The sequence below is a fragment of the Bos taurus genome, chromosome 10, assembly GCF_002263795.3.
Source record: "Bos taurus isolate L1 Dominette 01449 registration number 42190680 breed Hereford chromosome 10, ARS-UCD2.0, whole genome shotgun sequence".
Classification (NCBI taxonomy): domain Eukaryota; kingdom Metazoa; phylum Chordata; class Mammalia; order Artiodactyla; family Bovidae; genus Bos; species Bos taurus.
In genome coordinates, this window is record NC_037337.1 from 91,670,650 (window position 1) to 91,686,600 (window position 15,951).

The window sequence follows — 15,951 nt, forward strand, 5'->3', positions numbered from 1 at the left end:
GCCAGGTCAAGCAGAACCTCATCCAACATGATAAGCAGTTGGAAATGGGAAGACATGGGAGGGTTTTAAGTCTAGAGAAGAGAATTAATCCATCTTTAGGGGAACACAATCAGTAACTCATGTAACTTATCACTAATTTAGCCTTCTGGATAGCCCTACTGTGACCTCATGTTCTATAGTTGGTTCATTGGCTTTTCTCTTATACCCTAATACAGGTTCACATCTTGTACTTTTACAGAAAATTTGTCTCTATGTAACCTGATTTTCCAAAAAGATGAAGAGGGGATAATTTGAAAGTTCAGAGAATCATCCAGAAAATATATAACTGACACTAAATGCTAATGCTGTAAAGAACTTTAGGATAGGGCCCAAGTTGTACCAGTTCAATGCCCAATCCATTCTTGAATGCAGAATGATACATAGAACAGAAAATGTTCAACTTTACTTTTATGGAATTTATGAATCTTACCATCATCTTGCTTGGAAAAAATATCTAAAATATATTGGGCTAGTACAGACTCTAATTGGCTATTTGTTTAAAAATTATTAGGAGCCAAAGAAAAGAAAGATATGACTCTCAGGTCCTCCAGGAAATACTTTAAATATGGGATCCCTTCATTAATTTTTCTAGCCCACTGTAGGCTGGAGTCATGCTAAGTCCCCGTCATTCAGCCGGTGCCCTGTAACTGTGGCCAAGACCCTACCTTGCTGGACCACTTTGACACTGATTGGCAACTGAATTGTCAAGCACTATAAATAGAATGTTCCCTTGCTTGGTTGGATATCTTCCACATTTGTTTAGAATAACTCTGAAATAGCAATTCCCCACCCATCCATTCATCCCCATGAAAGGTTGGGGCTTTAGGTGGTGGTTTAGTCGCTAAGTCATATCCAACTCTTGCGACCCCATGGACTGTAGCCCGCCAGGTTCCTCTGTCCATGGGATTTTCCAGGCCAAGAATACTGGAGTGGGTTTCCATTTCCTTCTCCAGGGGATCTTCCTAACCCAGGAATAGAACCCAGGCCTCCTGCATTGCAGGCAGATTCTTTACCGACTAGGGGACTTCATTTTTCTGGTGTCTAGTCTTCCTTGTCTGGCTGTCTCTTGAGCTCAAAATGTCCTTTTGAATATAATCCACATCTACAGACACAGGCAGAAATCCAGATGGGATTACCAATCCAAACTCAGGAATCCCTTGCTGCTGCTAAATTGCTTCAGTCATGTCCGACTCTGACTCTTCAGTCATGTGCGACCCCATAGATGGCAGCCCACCAGGCTCCCCCGTCCCTGGGATTCTCCAGGCAAGAACACTGGAGTGGGTTGCCATTTCCTTCTCCAATGCGTGAAAGTGGAAAGTGAAAGGGAAGTCGCTCAGTCATGTCAAACTCTTAGTGACCCCATGGACTGCAGCTTACCAGGCTCTGCCGTCCATAGGATTTTCCAGGCAAGAGTACTGGTGTGGGGTGCCATTGCCTTCTCTGCAAGAATCCCTTAAATAAGCTCAATTACTGATGCTTCCCAAAGCTTATAACATTCTGCCCTAGAGATTTAGCATCATCTAAGTGAATGGTTATTGTAACTGTCCAGTATTTTTATGCAGAAGTAATGGCAATACTGTAATTATTCCATTTTACTAAATTCCAACATTTGAACATGCAAAAATAGGATTTTATTCAATAAATGTAATATTCAAATCAGAAGTTATTCCTAAATGTTGAGTACCAAGAACAAATATCAAAGCACTAATTCATTAGCGGTGACATTATCAATCAAAGATGAGATTTTTGAGGTCAGGGTTGAAGTATTTTGTCAGTAAATAATATGTACATGGGTCCACAGATCACACCCTCCCTGATCATGCCAGAGTCACTCTGGATGGAATATTAAAAGGGTCGGGGGTGGGGGCAGGTGTCTAATCAAGGCTCTAGAGTGAGCTAATCAGCTTCATCTCATCACCATTGTGTCTTTTCAGTAAAAAAGGAACAATTTACTCATCTTCTAAAAGATGGTAGGTTGGGAAACTTCTCCAGAATTCAAATTTTTGTTAGAAAATTTGTCCTTCCAGGGCAAGAATAGAGATGTAGAAGGAGAGGGTAGAATGAACTGAGAGAGTAGCATTAACATATATAGACGACCTTGTATAAAATAGATGGCTAGTGGGAAGCTGCTATATAACAAAGGGGACCCAAGCCCGGCACTCTTTGATGACCTAGAGGGGTGAGAGGAAGGCTCAGGAGGGTCGGGATATATGTATATGGCCGATTCACAGTGTTGTACAGTAGAAACCAACACAACTTTGTAAAGCAATTATCCTCCAGTTAAAAGTAAAATAATATTTGTCTTTCAGTTTTCCTCCCCAACCACTCTGCCTTCCCCCTTCTGAGTTTTGCTGAAGCAACAACACAGTGTCAACAAGTGCACACTACCACAGAGAGAGCAGACAGAACTCATCCAGGCAAACTGGACGAGTGTCTGTCAAAGTGTGACCACTTCAGAATCACATTTGCAAAATGGTTCCCACGTGCCATCTGAGACCAACTGAGTCAATCAGAATTCTGAGGATGGGATCAGGTTGGCTGTATTTAGGGGAGATGGGCTTCAGGAAGTTAATCTTACTGACTCTTGTTGTTGTTTGTTCGCTTAGTCGTGTCCAAATTTTTGCAAGCCCATGAGCTGCAACTCACCAGGCTTCCCTGTCCTTCATCATCTCCTGGAGTTTACTCAGACTCATGTCCTTTGAGCCAGTGATGCCATCAGACCATCTCATCCTCTGTTGCCCCCCTCTCCTTCTGCCCACAATTTTTCCCAGCATCAGGGTCTTTTCCAATGAACTAGTTCTTCACATCAGGTAGCCTAAGTATTGGAGCTTCAGCTTCAGCATCAGTCCTTCCAATGACTATCTGGGGTTAATTTCCTTTAGGATTCACTGGTTAGATCTCTTTGCAGTCCAAAAGGACTCTCAAGATTCTTCTCCAATGCCAAAGTTCAAAAGCATCATTTCTTCAGCTCTTAGCCTTTTTTATGGTCCAACTCTCACATCCATACATGATTCCTGGAAAAACCATGGCTTTGACTATATGGACCTTGGTCGGGAAAATTATGTCTCTGCTTTTGAATACGCTGTTTAACTTAGAGCAAGGATCCTTACCGTCAAAGTTGCTTGAGGTGGCGTAGTCTGGGAGAGGCCATTATGGGGTATGATGAAAGAAGTAAGGGTAAGAGAGATAATCTACTAGAAATAAGATGCATGGCCTTTAGGGCCATAAACTGAATGACTAAGGAGTGGATGTGTATTGGGCCGTTAGTGACAGCAGTGCAAAAAGCTACACAGAAAGAATTCTTCAAGAAGAACAGCAAACACGAAAAAGATTCTCTGTTCAGAGTGAGGCTAAAGCCAGGTAGAATGACCTTGCTCAGAGTAGCCACACTGGCTATCACTGAGGATCTCCTCTCTGATTTGAAAGCAGAAACTACAGCAAAGAAGCACGTGCTCCTACAACAACATTGCCTATCATACAGACAAGGTGAGAGGATATGAGGAGTTTAATTTTTCAGTGTGTATTAATAATTTACCTACTCATTAGGTTTATGAGAGAGGATTAATCCCTGATTGGAACAGAGCAGCTGCAAGGCAAATTATCAACATAACAGATGTAAATGTCTTTCTTGACTTTAAAAGATAAAATTTGTCAGCTCCAGATCCTTACATGTCTAGGATGAGAAAAGAATAGAGAAGTTTTACTCTTGAAGAACTGGAAGTATCAATGCTTTGAAATATTCAAGGAAAGATTAGATACTTTGAGTGCTGAAGTAGGGTTTAATACAGATGCTGGGAAGAAAGAATATTTTTAAAATACATATGTTTATCTGACAAAGGATATTGAAAACGAGGGAGACTGTGCCTGGGTGGGGTCAGGGGCATATGGGACACTTCGGCACCTTCCTATCCATTTTGCTATGAACCTGAAACTATTTTGAAAAAAAAAAAAAAGGAAATAATTGAGAGAGTAGCACTGACATATATACACCACCATATGCAAAATACCAGAGCTAGTGGGAAGCTGCTGCCTAACACAGGGAGCTCAGCTCCATGCGCTGTGACGACCTGCAGGGCTGGGATGCGGGTGATGGGAAGAAGGAAGGCTCACAAGGGAGGGGAGACATATATACACATATGGGATATATATATATATACATATGGGATATATGTTAATATACATATGGGGTGTATATATATACACACTTATAGCTGATTTACATTGTTGTACAGCAGAAACTAATAACAACATTGTAAAGCAATCATCCTCCAGTTTAAAAAAAATCATAGGATAAACCATAATGGAAAAACACATCAAGGAGATCCAACCAGTCCATCCTAAAGGAAATCAGTCCGGAGTGTTCATTGGAAGGACTGATGTGGAAGCTGAAACTCCAATACCTTGGCCACCTGATACAAAGAGCTGACTTATTGGAAAAGACCCTGATGCTGGGAAAGATTGAGGGTAGGAGAAGGGGATGACAGAGGATGAGATGGTTGGATGGCATCACCAACTCAATGGACATGAGTTTGAGTAAACTCCGGGAGTTGGTGATGGACAGGGAGGCCTGGCGTGCTGCAGTCCATGGGGTCGCAAAGAGTCAGAACCGACTAAGCGACTGAACTGAAATGATATTGGGTTGGCCAAAAAGTTCATTCAGGTTTTCAACGTGAATGAACTTTTTGGGCAACTCTGAATGAACTTTTCGGGCAACTCTGAATGAACTTTTTGGCCAACCGAATAGATATGTTTCTGTGTATTGACAGAACAAGTCCTATACCCAGCATGTGAGGCCACCAAATTGCTGGTCACTACTGATGCCCCATTTGGTAAGAAGACCACAGCAGTGCATGGGTGTAGCAGAAACTTTCTGTAAGTTAACTTCTGAAAATTCTATTTTATACAGCTTCAGTCTCTCGAAATCTTCCAGATTTAATAAATAAATAAAGGTTTCTTTCAAAAACCCACCTTTGAAATTTTGAACTGGGGTACTGGGGAAGAACAAAGTTTTCCAAGTACAAAAATAAATGATAACAAAGATGATTGTGTCTAAGATTTTATCTTCCCTTTCCGTGCCATCCCAAATATTACCAAACACTTTTAAAGCATTCTGAACGATGGCCCAGCCCTTTTTTAGATTCTGAGCTGTCTTTACTGATTTATGCCCGACCATATTACCGATTCAAAAGAAAAAATCAAAATAACTCTTTGAAAAATGCCTGGCTCCATTGATTTTTGTGGAGAGGCTCTTGCTTGGCTGAATTTAATTTAAATGTAGTTCTTTGTTATTGCTTCAAGAGGACGACAGTCATTTCTAACAAGCACAAATTATTCAGAGCATGACCCTCAATGCTGTATTTCAAATAGCAAAAGAAAACAAGCCATCCTCTCACCCACTTCGCCTTGCAGGAAGAGAAGCTGTGTGAAAGGAACTGCAAAAGGACAACCTGACCCAGAGAGATTCGCCCTCACCGGGGCCCTCCTCCCGGCTTTAGTGGGTCTCTGGATGGGCCAGTTGCACAAATACAAGAAGATCAGGCCCGGCATCCTGGAAGGGGGAGGGGCTTGGTATCACCCTCCTTGGATTGCCGTTTGCCAAGTTCTAGTTAACCCAGTTACAGTAAAGCCATTGTGGAGTCTTTAGTGGAGCAAGCCTCACATCTACATGGCATTCACGATTGTTGATGGCCATGGCCACAGCCAGTAACTGCAATTTAGTGGCTTACACATTATCATGAAAGGGGGCGGGCAAAGGCTCAAGAGCAGTGGGTTTTTACAGCAATAGGAAACAGGACACATTTTGTGCGGCCGCCAACTCCTTTGCATTTCTGAGGATGAAATGCCCCCTAGATCAAAGTGACAAAGTGGTTAGGATATTCACGGGACAGAAGACAAAAGGAGTTCATCTACTGCCAAAAAACAGCCTTCTGTTAAGTGTTTAGAAGTTTAATAACAGTACTTACATGAGAAGCAGAATGCAGGAGGGTAACTTGAAAGTGTGCGGTTTAATAGAAACTGGTTGTTCTTCATGACACAGGCGATCCAGGAGACTCACCCTCATTCACTCACTCACCTGGCACACATATACTGAGCATCTACTCTACGGGGCCAGTGCCAGGTGGTGCAAAGGGTATAGAAATGGGCATAACCAAAGCATCTACCTTTAAGGAAGCTGCAGACCTATGTAACAATTATGTAATAATATAATAGATATTTATATACATAAAGCAAGTATGCACAAATCATCAGACACTGTATAGGTATCAGGTCACCTCTACAGTACTTGCAAAAGAAAGGGAACAAAAGCTAAATTTGCAATCTTAGCCCAACCCCCTCCTCAAGAGAATAAAAAAATTGTGGTTAAAGGGGAAAGGAGAGACAACTGCTTTGGAGGATCTGTTAGTATTTGGAGTATCTTCCCACTCCACATGCCCCTACCCTGCCAGTGGAACATGGTACTTCCTCTTTACTTCAAGTCAAACGAAAGACATTTCATGAGGACCACTTAGATAGCATGGCCTGTGTCCCTTCAGAGTTGGGGAGCTACAGGGTTTGATGCAAGACCTATACTCATAAGAACCTCTAGGCAAGAAACTACAGTTGCCTACAGTGTGATTTGAGGTCTACTTTGAGTCAAACTGTGCTTCCAGTGATGGCAGAGGCAAGGATGCAGACAAGTTTCCCAAGTACTACATACGGTCTGCAGCACGTGGAAAAGAGCTGCTCTACAGTTGTTTAAAGTCCTTTAAAAAGAGAGCTACATAGTGAGACAATGGGTTTAAACGAATGGAGGTGGACTCAGGGAGTTGAAAATAAAGATGCCTCCTGTCTGCAACTGATGGAGATCAGCACACTTCATTTAGGGCTAATAGTCTATTAAGGTAGAAAGTCTAAATCGCATTAAGATACTTGAATATAAAGTTTATGGGGGAAATTTTTCTAAAGCAGCTGTTTTGTTATATCCTACAAACACATCTCTGAATAAAGGCTGGCTATAAGAAGGTTATATCTGTGACCCAAGTAGTCAAATAAAATGTGAAATTTTAAGTTATGATTCAGATATTTAGCTTCCGAGACTTCAAGGTTTTGGAAACATATAGAGTTTGGGAGACAATAATTTTTATCAACATGTCAAACTTATGAAGACACGACATGAATAAAAATAGAGTCAGACTTGATCCAAATGTATTTGGTCCTTTAGCATAAAAATCCCTTAGCGTGATGCCTCTTAAGAGTGAATCATCAGACAGAGAAAGATAAATACAACATTGCTTGCATAGAGAATCTTAAAAAAAAAATGAGGCAAATGAATTTGCCTACAAAACACAAACAGACTCACAGACTTAGAGAAGGAAATTTTGGTTACTAAGGGGAAAGGTGGGAGGGGAGACAGATTGAGAGTTTGCAGTTGACACGTGCAGACGGCTATATTTAAAACAGAGAACCAACAAGGACCTGCCCTGTAGTACAGGGAGCTCTGTTCACTACTCAGTAATAACGTAAGTGGGGAAAGAATTTGAGAAAGAATAAGTAAGTAAGCGTGAGTTGCTCAGTCGTGCCCCACTCTTTGCGATCCCCTAGACTGCAGCCCACCAGGCTTCTTTGTCCATGAGATTTTCCAAGCAAGGATACTGGAGTGGGTTGCCATTTCCTCCTCCATGAGAAAGAATAGATGCATGTATAATATATAACTGAATCACTTTGCTGTATACCTGAAACTAACATAATATTGTTTATCAACTAGACTCCAATATACCTTTTTTTTAAAAAAAAGAGGGAATCATATAGGGAGTGATAGAAGGCTTGCATCCTCTTTCCTGAAAGAACTGAGATGGAGCAGAAGTAGGAGAAATAAAGCCAGCTTCGCTCGTCTTAGCCCTGCTCCTTAGAATGGGGAAGGTAGGACGTTCAGGGCCCAAAGAACAAATTCTGCCTCCTCGCCCAAGCCTCTTTACCCCATTTGAAATTCCCTGTCCCCACTGCCTTGTTTCTCAACCCCCTCGACTGCTTAGCCAAACAAGCCACAGCCCTAGCAATCCTCTCCAGACTGGGCCACAGTTTGCTACCGTTTATATGCAGCTCAGGAAACATCCAGAGTTTGTGAGATCTGTATGTCTCTGTTCTGGGGCCAGGAGAAGTTAAGTGGCCCACACATCATAACATATAGGTTGGTAGCGGCCACAGAAGGAGAATCCCCTGACCTGCTGCTTCTCTAATAGGGCTCTTTCTACTCAACCTTAAGGGGAAGGAGTGTGGGGTCCCGTGTAGATACAGACATACAAAACAGGTAAACACTGCCCGACCCCATCCCACAGAGTCATTCAGGGCCACAGTTTCAAGCAATTTTATGTGCAGCAGCCAAAAAAAAGTACTTGGGAAACTTCAAAGAAACTTATAGGACCACTTAATATGCTGTGAAATTGGACCATGTGTCATGAATCAAAAAACCGATTAAATAAACTGGGAATGTCATGAAAGCTCCATTAGTGCTCATGTTATCTCTGCCTAGAAAAACCACTAGATTAAGTCAATTCTGAACAAAATGGCTCTAATCTTTAGTCACCTCAATTCTTAGTATATAAACATATAAATCTGATGTGGTTGTTGCCCAGCCTTAGATATTTCAGGCCAAGGGCCACGGGGTTGTCTGCAGAGCCTGCATCGGACTTAATTTTGTTCTCTGCAAGGTTCCTGTTCCTGTGATGGCGTATGGGTCCACAATCTCTAGGAACCATTCCTCGGTAAGAGGCAAGATCAACCTTGGCCAAGCCCTCGCCCTGCAGTGTCCCCACCTCACACAGTGCAGCTGCCCTGCAGGGTCCTTGCTGTAAACGCAAAAGACTTGAATGGAACGAACTAACTGCTAAGAGAATTCTTACACTTGGGAATGCATTTTTTTTTAAATTTCATCAAGGAGATAAAAGCAAGTAGCTCAAACACAACACCCTTGTCTCCCCCTGCCAACTCTTCCTTCAATGGCAAAAAGACAATTTCTTCCATACATGAATAGTAAAAACGTATGTACTAATGAGATGGATGCAATATTGGAAAAAAAAATTATGACTAGGTAATTACACTTTTAGGAGATTTATAGATTTCAACCAGTTAAGCTGCAGGGTATGATTATCTCATTAGTCCTATGCACTCAGAGTAAATACAGAATAGGTTGGGCGTGACCAGTGAAAACCGTGTTTTGCCAAAAACTTGTAAAGAACAAGCTGTGGCTTCAGAAGGGTATGTACCAAGGGTTACCTAAGTGTATTTCATGCTTATGAAAGGCACACAGCACTTGGCAAAGCCAGCTCTCCGCGTTCAGAGCCATTCGAGTACCTGCCATGTTGCCAGGCTCCCAAACAAACCACATTGTCTCATCCTCATTCCTGCGCCTCTGCGTCTCAAAGTACTTCAAGTTCTTTGTGTACCAGGCTGCAACTCTTGACCTACCATTCCCTCGGGCCTTCTCTGTGGCTTATTCCTTCAGCTGTCCCTAGAAATGGATTTATTCTCATCCACTTTTATTTCTGGGGGGGGGGGTGGCGGGAGTGGTGTGAGCCTCGGTGGCCCCTAAAAGTTTAAACCTACTACTTTGGCTTCATTTAGATCCTACTCTGAAAGAGATCTCCTTACCCTGCTGGTGGGAATGTAAATTGGTGCAGCCATTATGGAGGACAGTATGAAGGTTCCTCTAAAAACTAAACAGAGTCACCATGTGATCCAGCACGCCCACTCCTGAGCATACATTGGGAAAAAACATGGCCCAAAATGATACATGAAGCCGCATCTTCACTGCAGCACTGTTTACAATAGCAGGGACGTGGAAGCAACCTAAATGTCCATTGACAGAAGAATGAATAGATAAGATATGACACATATATACAATGGAATATTACTCAGCCATAAAAAGGGGAGGGGGAACTGGGTCGTTTGCAGAGACGTGGATGGATCTCGAGATTGTCATACTAAGTGAAGTAAGACAGAGAAGGAGAAAGAGCGTATGACACCCCTTTTATGCGGGATCTAAAAAGAAGTAGTACAAATGAACTTATTTATAAAACAGAAACAGACTCGCAGACTTAGAGGATGAATTTATGGTGGTCAGTGGGGAAGGACGGGGGAAGGAACAGTTAGCAAGTTTGGAACTAACAGGTACACACGCCTATATTTAAAGTGGATCACCAACAAGGTCCTGCTATACAGCAGAAGGAACGCTGCTCAATGTTATGTAGAAGCCTGGATGCGAGGGGAGTTTGGGGGAGAACAGATACATGCATATGCATGGCTGAGTCCCTTTGCTGTCCACCTGAAACTATCACAACATTGTTAATTGAATATATGCCGATATAAGCTGAAAAGCTGAAAAGTAAAAAATAAAAACAAAAAAGGTAAATAAAAGAGTTCTCATGAAGAGAGAGAGCTAGAAAAGGCGCAGGAGTGGTGTTGGTGGGAAATACTCGTGAAGCAAAAAGACTGAAAAAACAAGGCGCAAGAACTGCTTTATCAATAATGACTAACACTGAATAATCCCCTACATGTGCCCGGCCCTCTTCTAGGAGCTTTGCCTGCGTCAACTCATCCAGTTTTCTCAACAATGTCATGTTAAATGCTCCTAGAATCCTCATTTGCAGAGGAGGCAATACAAACACAGAGAAAGAAAGTCAATTGTTTGAGATTAGAATGTTGGAGCCAGGCAGTCCTGCTCAATAATCAAGTAAAATTACTCCTACACTCAGATGGTTCCCGGAGTGTTAGTTATTCACCAGATACTGTGCTATGCGTGGTACACGTATTATCTCACGAGGTCCCTACAAGACCCCATGAAGTAGGTGCCATCATGACGCCCATTTATACATGGTCCTTATTTTACATCTGAAGTTTAGAAATGCCAAACAAGAGAGTTCAGATTCAAATTAAGGTTAGAGTAAAGGAAGTATCAGGGTTTTTTCCTTCTCACTATTGCCTGTACAAAGTTATACCAGCTAGTCCCTAGAGAGGGCTAGGGAAGGGTGCTTCAGAAGACACAGGGCATTCTGTTATCAGACATAGTCAAGCAGGAGCGAAGCATTTACTCAAGAGAGGTGGCCTTTCAAAGTCATTTCCATCTTTCCACAGCGTAGGGACTTATGCTTATAATCATTCAATGTATTCCACATCTGTCTTCTTTTCCTACCAGGCTTCTAATGGTTCACCTTGGGGTTGCAGACTGCCTTCTCGTTTTCATTTGTGTTTTCTTACAATATTCAGGTGCTATCTTCAATAATTCTTGCTGCTGCTGCAGCAGCTGGATTATGGAAGACCCTGAAAAACAAGCCTGAATTGTCTTCTTACAAAACAGACATTTCCTTGCTGTGTGTTTTGTGCCGAGAGCCAGGATCATATTGTTCAGACTTGTAATGGACTGGGTGCTCCTAAGACATCAGCGGCACCACACCCATGCGTTAGCCTGGGGATGTTTGCTTTCCCTTCAGATTTGGATCTCTAGGATGATGTTAAGTCCCTGGATACCTAGAACTTTGTGATCAGTCACAGATTAAAGAAGAAAGTGCTCTACAGTGACAGAAAGTCACTAGGTTCTGAATCCATTATTATAATAAAGTCAGTTTCCCCAAAAGGGAGGACATCGTAACAAGTGTAATAATAGTCCTTACTTAATATCCATTAAGCACTTCCTCTACTGAGCACTTTACATTTATTAATCTCACTTAATCCTCACGTGCAAAAGAAAACAGAAATAAGTACTGAGATCCATCACAGGTGGGGGTTGTTTTTTAGACGCTCAGTCATGTCCGACTCTTTGCAACTCCATGGACTATAGCTCACCAGGCTCCACCGTCCATGGGATTTTCCAGGCCAGAATACTGGAGCGTGTTGCCATTTCCTTCGTCAGGGGATCTTCCTGACCCAGGGATCAAACCTGTGTCTCCTGCACTGCAGGCGGATTCTTTACCACTGAGCCACCAGGGTAGCCCACCACAGGTTGCAGGTAAGTGAACTGAAACTTTGGAATATTAAATAACTTCCCCATGGCCACACAGCTGTGCGAAATGGAAATAGTATTTTAAAACAACCACTACCCTTGGAGAAGCCTATCCACCATCCAACACAGCTTCCCACCATCCCAATAAAATTAACTCAGCATCATGAAGGTGCACCAACACAAGAGCATTATGGATGCTGCTTACTAGAACTTTATGAGAGCCTTCAGACAGAACTAAGTTCTCACTTGAGCTCAATTCCTGCCACACTGACCGCTAGTCCAAAACGGCCTTGACACACCTAGACACTTACTGAGTATGCACTTATTGCGCTTTCAAATGCCATCAAATCCATATACTGTGGGTCTAAATCCACAGAATATGACTTAAATCCCATCTTTCATAGGCGCTTCCTCTCTCCTTATATGCTTATTTTTCAATACTTAGGTCTAATCATGGGCTTCTTGTAGTGGTAAAGAACTCTCCTGCCAAAACAGGAGACGTAAAGAGACATAGATTTGATCCCTGGGTAGGGAAGATCCCCTGGAAGAGGGCATGGCATCCACCTCCAGTATTCTTGCCTGGAGAAGCCCATGGACAGAGGAGCCTGGCGGGTTACAGTCCATGGGGTCGCAAAGAGTTGAACATGACTGAGTGACTTAGCATGCACACATGGTTAATCATCATCAATTATATCTTAAAGAACTGGAGGCAAGATCTTATTATACCACAGGGATCTCATATTAGAGGATACTGATTTTTATTGTTGTTATTGTTTGTGGGGAGAGGGTTCAATTTTGCTTTATGCCATTGAGCTTATCTCTTTAGAGTATTTATCTTCAGAAATATAGCAACATAATTTTTCAAATTTTGGTCAAAATTTGCTTTTTACAAAGTGTTTTAGGCTATAACTTGTGGCACTGATACCCTAAAACCATGGAAGTAAAGAAAATTTTTAAATATTAAGCATAAAGGACAAAAACCAGCTAGACAGGAGTTTTAAACTAGATACATAAAACATGAAGACTGTGGAGACAGAGCCAGCAAACTGAAGATATAAGGAATCTAGACTCTAGATTGGCTCGAAATGATGATATTATGCAATTTTTATTCTAAAACTTCCTTAGAAATGAGCTATGCCATTACTCCCAGTACCAGGGGAGTAAAAATGAGGCCTAGTATGTTGGGAAAACTGGTTTGGGGATCACGTAGGTGCAATCAGTGGTAAAAAAAAAAAAAAAAAAAAAACCCGACTGCCAATGCAGGAGACGCAAGAGACTTGGGTTCAATTCCTGGAGGAGGAAATGGCAACCCACTCCAGGATTCTTTCCTGGAGAAGCCCATGGACAGAGGAGCCTGGCGAGCTGTAGTCCATGCAGTCACAAGAGTCGGACATCACCGAGCACACCCAGACATGGAGGTCGGCAGGACAAGAAGTAAGACCCACACTTTGTAACTCTTGGTCAGGCTTGTCATTCACAATCTGCATTTTTTTGTTTCCTGTTTAAGTTTTATCCCTGCCCTTTTTCCTGCCTTCACGAAATGATATTTTTCATTAAAGAGCATTCTGGCCCACATTCTCTCTGGCAAGAGGTAAACATTCAAGCTGCACCCCTGCCACTAACTCTCCGTGGGGCACACCGTCTGCCCCGGCGCTGGCCCGTTGCTGCGACTGTGCTCAGCGGCCTCTCTCTCTCTCATTCATCCCAAAACAAGAGCCATGACTACACGCTGATGGCCGAACCCTAGAGTACAGGCGGCATCAACAGGGACAACTGCCTTGCTGTGAATTTTACAGTTTGGGAAGCCCTCATCTCTCAGCCAGTTCCTTTTTTAAGCACCTGGAAGCTACCACAACTGATGTAACATGTTCTCTTGATAAAAAGCCAGAGACAAGATTAAATATTGGTCTTTCTCATGGACATTCAGCCAGAAGTCAAACATTACCTTCTCCCTTTACTATGGTGAAGTAAAATATTTGTGCCCGATGGTTCCAGTGTATTTCATCATCCTAGGTCTGAGTTTTTTTTTTTTTTTTTTTGCCTAGGAGCTCTTCTGTCAGAACAGATCAATGCTGTCCATCAACTGATGTCCTAGTTCTCAGTAGCCATCCCCCACAACAACCCCCTAGAAGCTTCTCCTGCCGTCCTCACAGCACCGGGGGAGCTGACGGGACTGCTTCACAAGTGATAGTGAGGAGAAGGGTTTTGCCCTTTTTGCAGACATCAGAAGTTTTCTCATATTGTCGCAGGCATTGTCCTAGCTTCCACTGGAGATGACACAGGGAGAGTGCCAGCTGGCAACTGACCTGCTGGCTGGCTCTCTGAAACAGGTTCAACTAGTTAAATGGAAGTGGATTGCCAAGCCAAGATTATCCTGACCCTGCACTGGAAAAAGGTCAAAACCCCACCACTGGAGGGAGGTGGCAGGGAGCATCTGGATGCAGATTCTGATGCATCTTCTGTTCAGTAGCTGTACCTTACCAGACCATGTCCATTGTGTCCATGAAAAATTCACATGTTAAAGTGCTAACCTGCAGCATCTCAGAAAGTGGTCTTATTTAGAAGTAGGGGTGTGACAGACATCACTAGTTCACATGAGGTCATCCCAGAATATGGTGGGCTCCTGTCCAATCTGACTGGTGTCCTAATCAGAAGATGCAGGTAAACAGGGAGGAGACCATATGAACATGAAGTTGGAGATCAGGGTGATGCCTCTACAAGCCAAGGAATGCCAAAGATTGTCAGGAACCACAGAAGCTAGGAGAGAGGCGTAGAAGAGACTTCTCCCTCCTGGCCCTTTGAAGGAATCAACCATGTGGACACCTTGATCTTGAATTTCTAGACTCCAAATAATAAATTTCTGTTATTTAGGTCACTCAGTCTGTAGTACTTTGTTGTGGTAACCCTAGAAAAACTAGCATAGACCGTATTTCCCAAGTTTTCAGAAACTTAATACATTGCTACAGCAATCTGGACATTCCAATAATTAGTTGCTGAAATAGAAAGTTCATAGAATTCATCATAATTAATACTTATCCTTATTGTGATACATTGTTTGTCTATCTCCACCCAACCATACCATCTCTTGAATGTCTCAAAATAAACTAAACCAACAAACCAAACCACAGGCTCATGACTAAGAACTCTCTGCACAATTCTTTCCAAAGTGGAGTGCCATTTCCAAAGTGTAGTTAAGACCAGCTAAGAACTTCCCATAATTCAACTGGTACACTTCCCATAACTCAACTGGTACACTGTATTCTTTCCTGCCCCACAATAAATGCTATTGTGTGTCTGCTGTCACCATGAAAGGTACTAGAGACACAACCAAGCTCCAAACAGGTGGGCATCGTCCTCCAGTGGCCTGTGTTCAGTGAGGAAGACAGACAGCAATCCAGCAATTACTCAGACATAGACAACTATGCACCGTCACAAGTGCAGTGAAGACCTTTGACCACGCTTTGTAGGCAGCTACTTTCCCTAAGGACCGGCGGGCAGGCAGAGAGAGGCAGAGATAGGCATGCCCTGTAGTCCATGGGAAACCTATAATACCATCAGTTTTCTCCCATGAAAACAAAACACCAAATATTACATTCCAAGCCACCTACCAAAAATAATCATCTTAATAAAACAGGGACCCAAAAAGAAGGAGAAGACAGGAGCTGAAAGTGGTAAAGAGAAGCAAAGCGAGAAATAGGGACACAGAGAGAGTTCAATAAATTGGAAACTTGGGACAAAATGCTGCCATCAAGTCCCCCACCCTCCAGGATTTAAGAATGAGAGCGTGAGGATGTATGCCCAGCACTGTGAGCGTGGCAGTGGTGAGTGGCACGTGATCAGGCATGCGATTTTGCGCAGATGAAAGGATCTTACTCAAAATAAAAGCCTACCTTTGTTTGCAGCACTCTTTCTAAACTGGAACCTCACTGTTCAGCAGG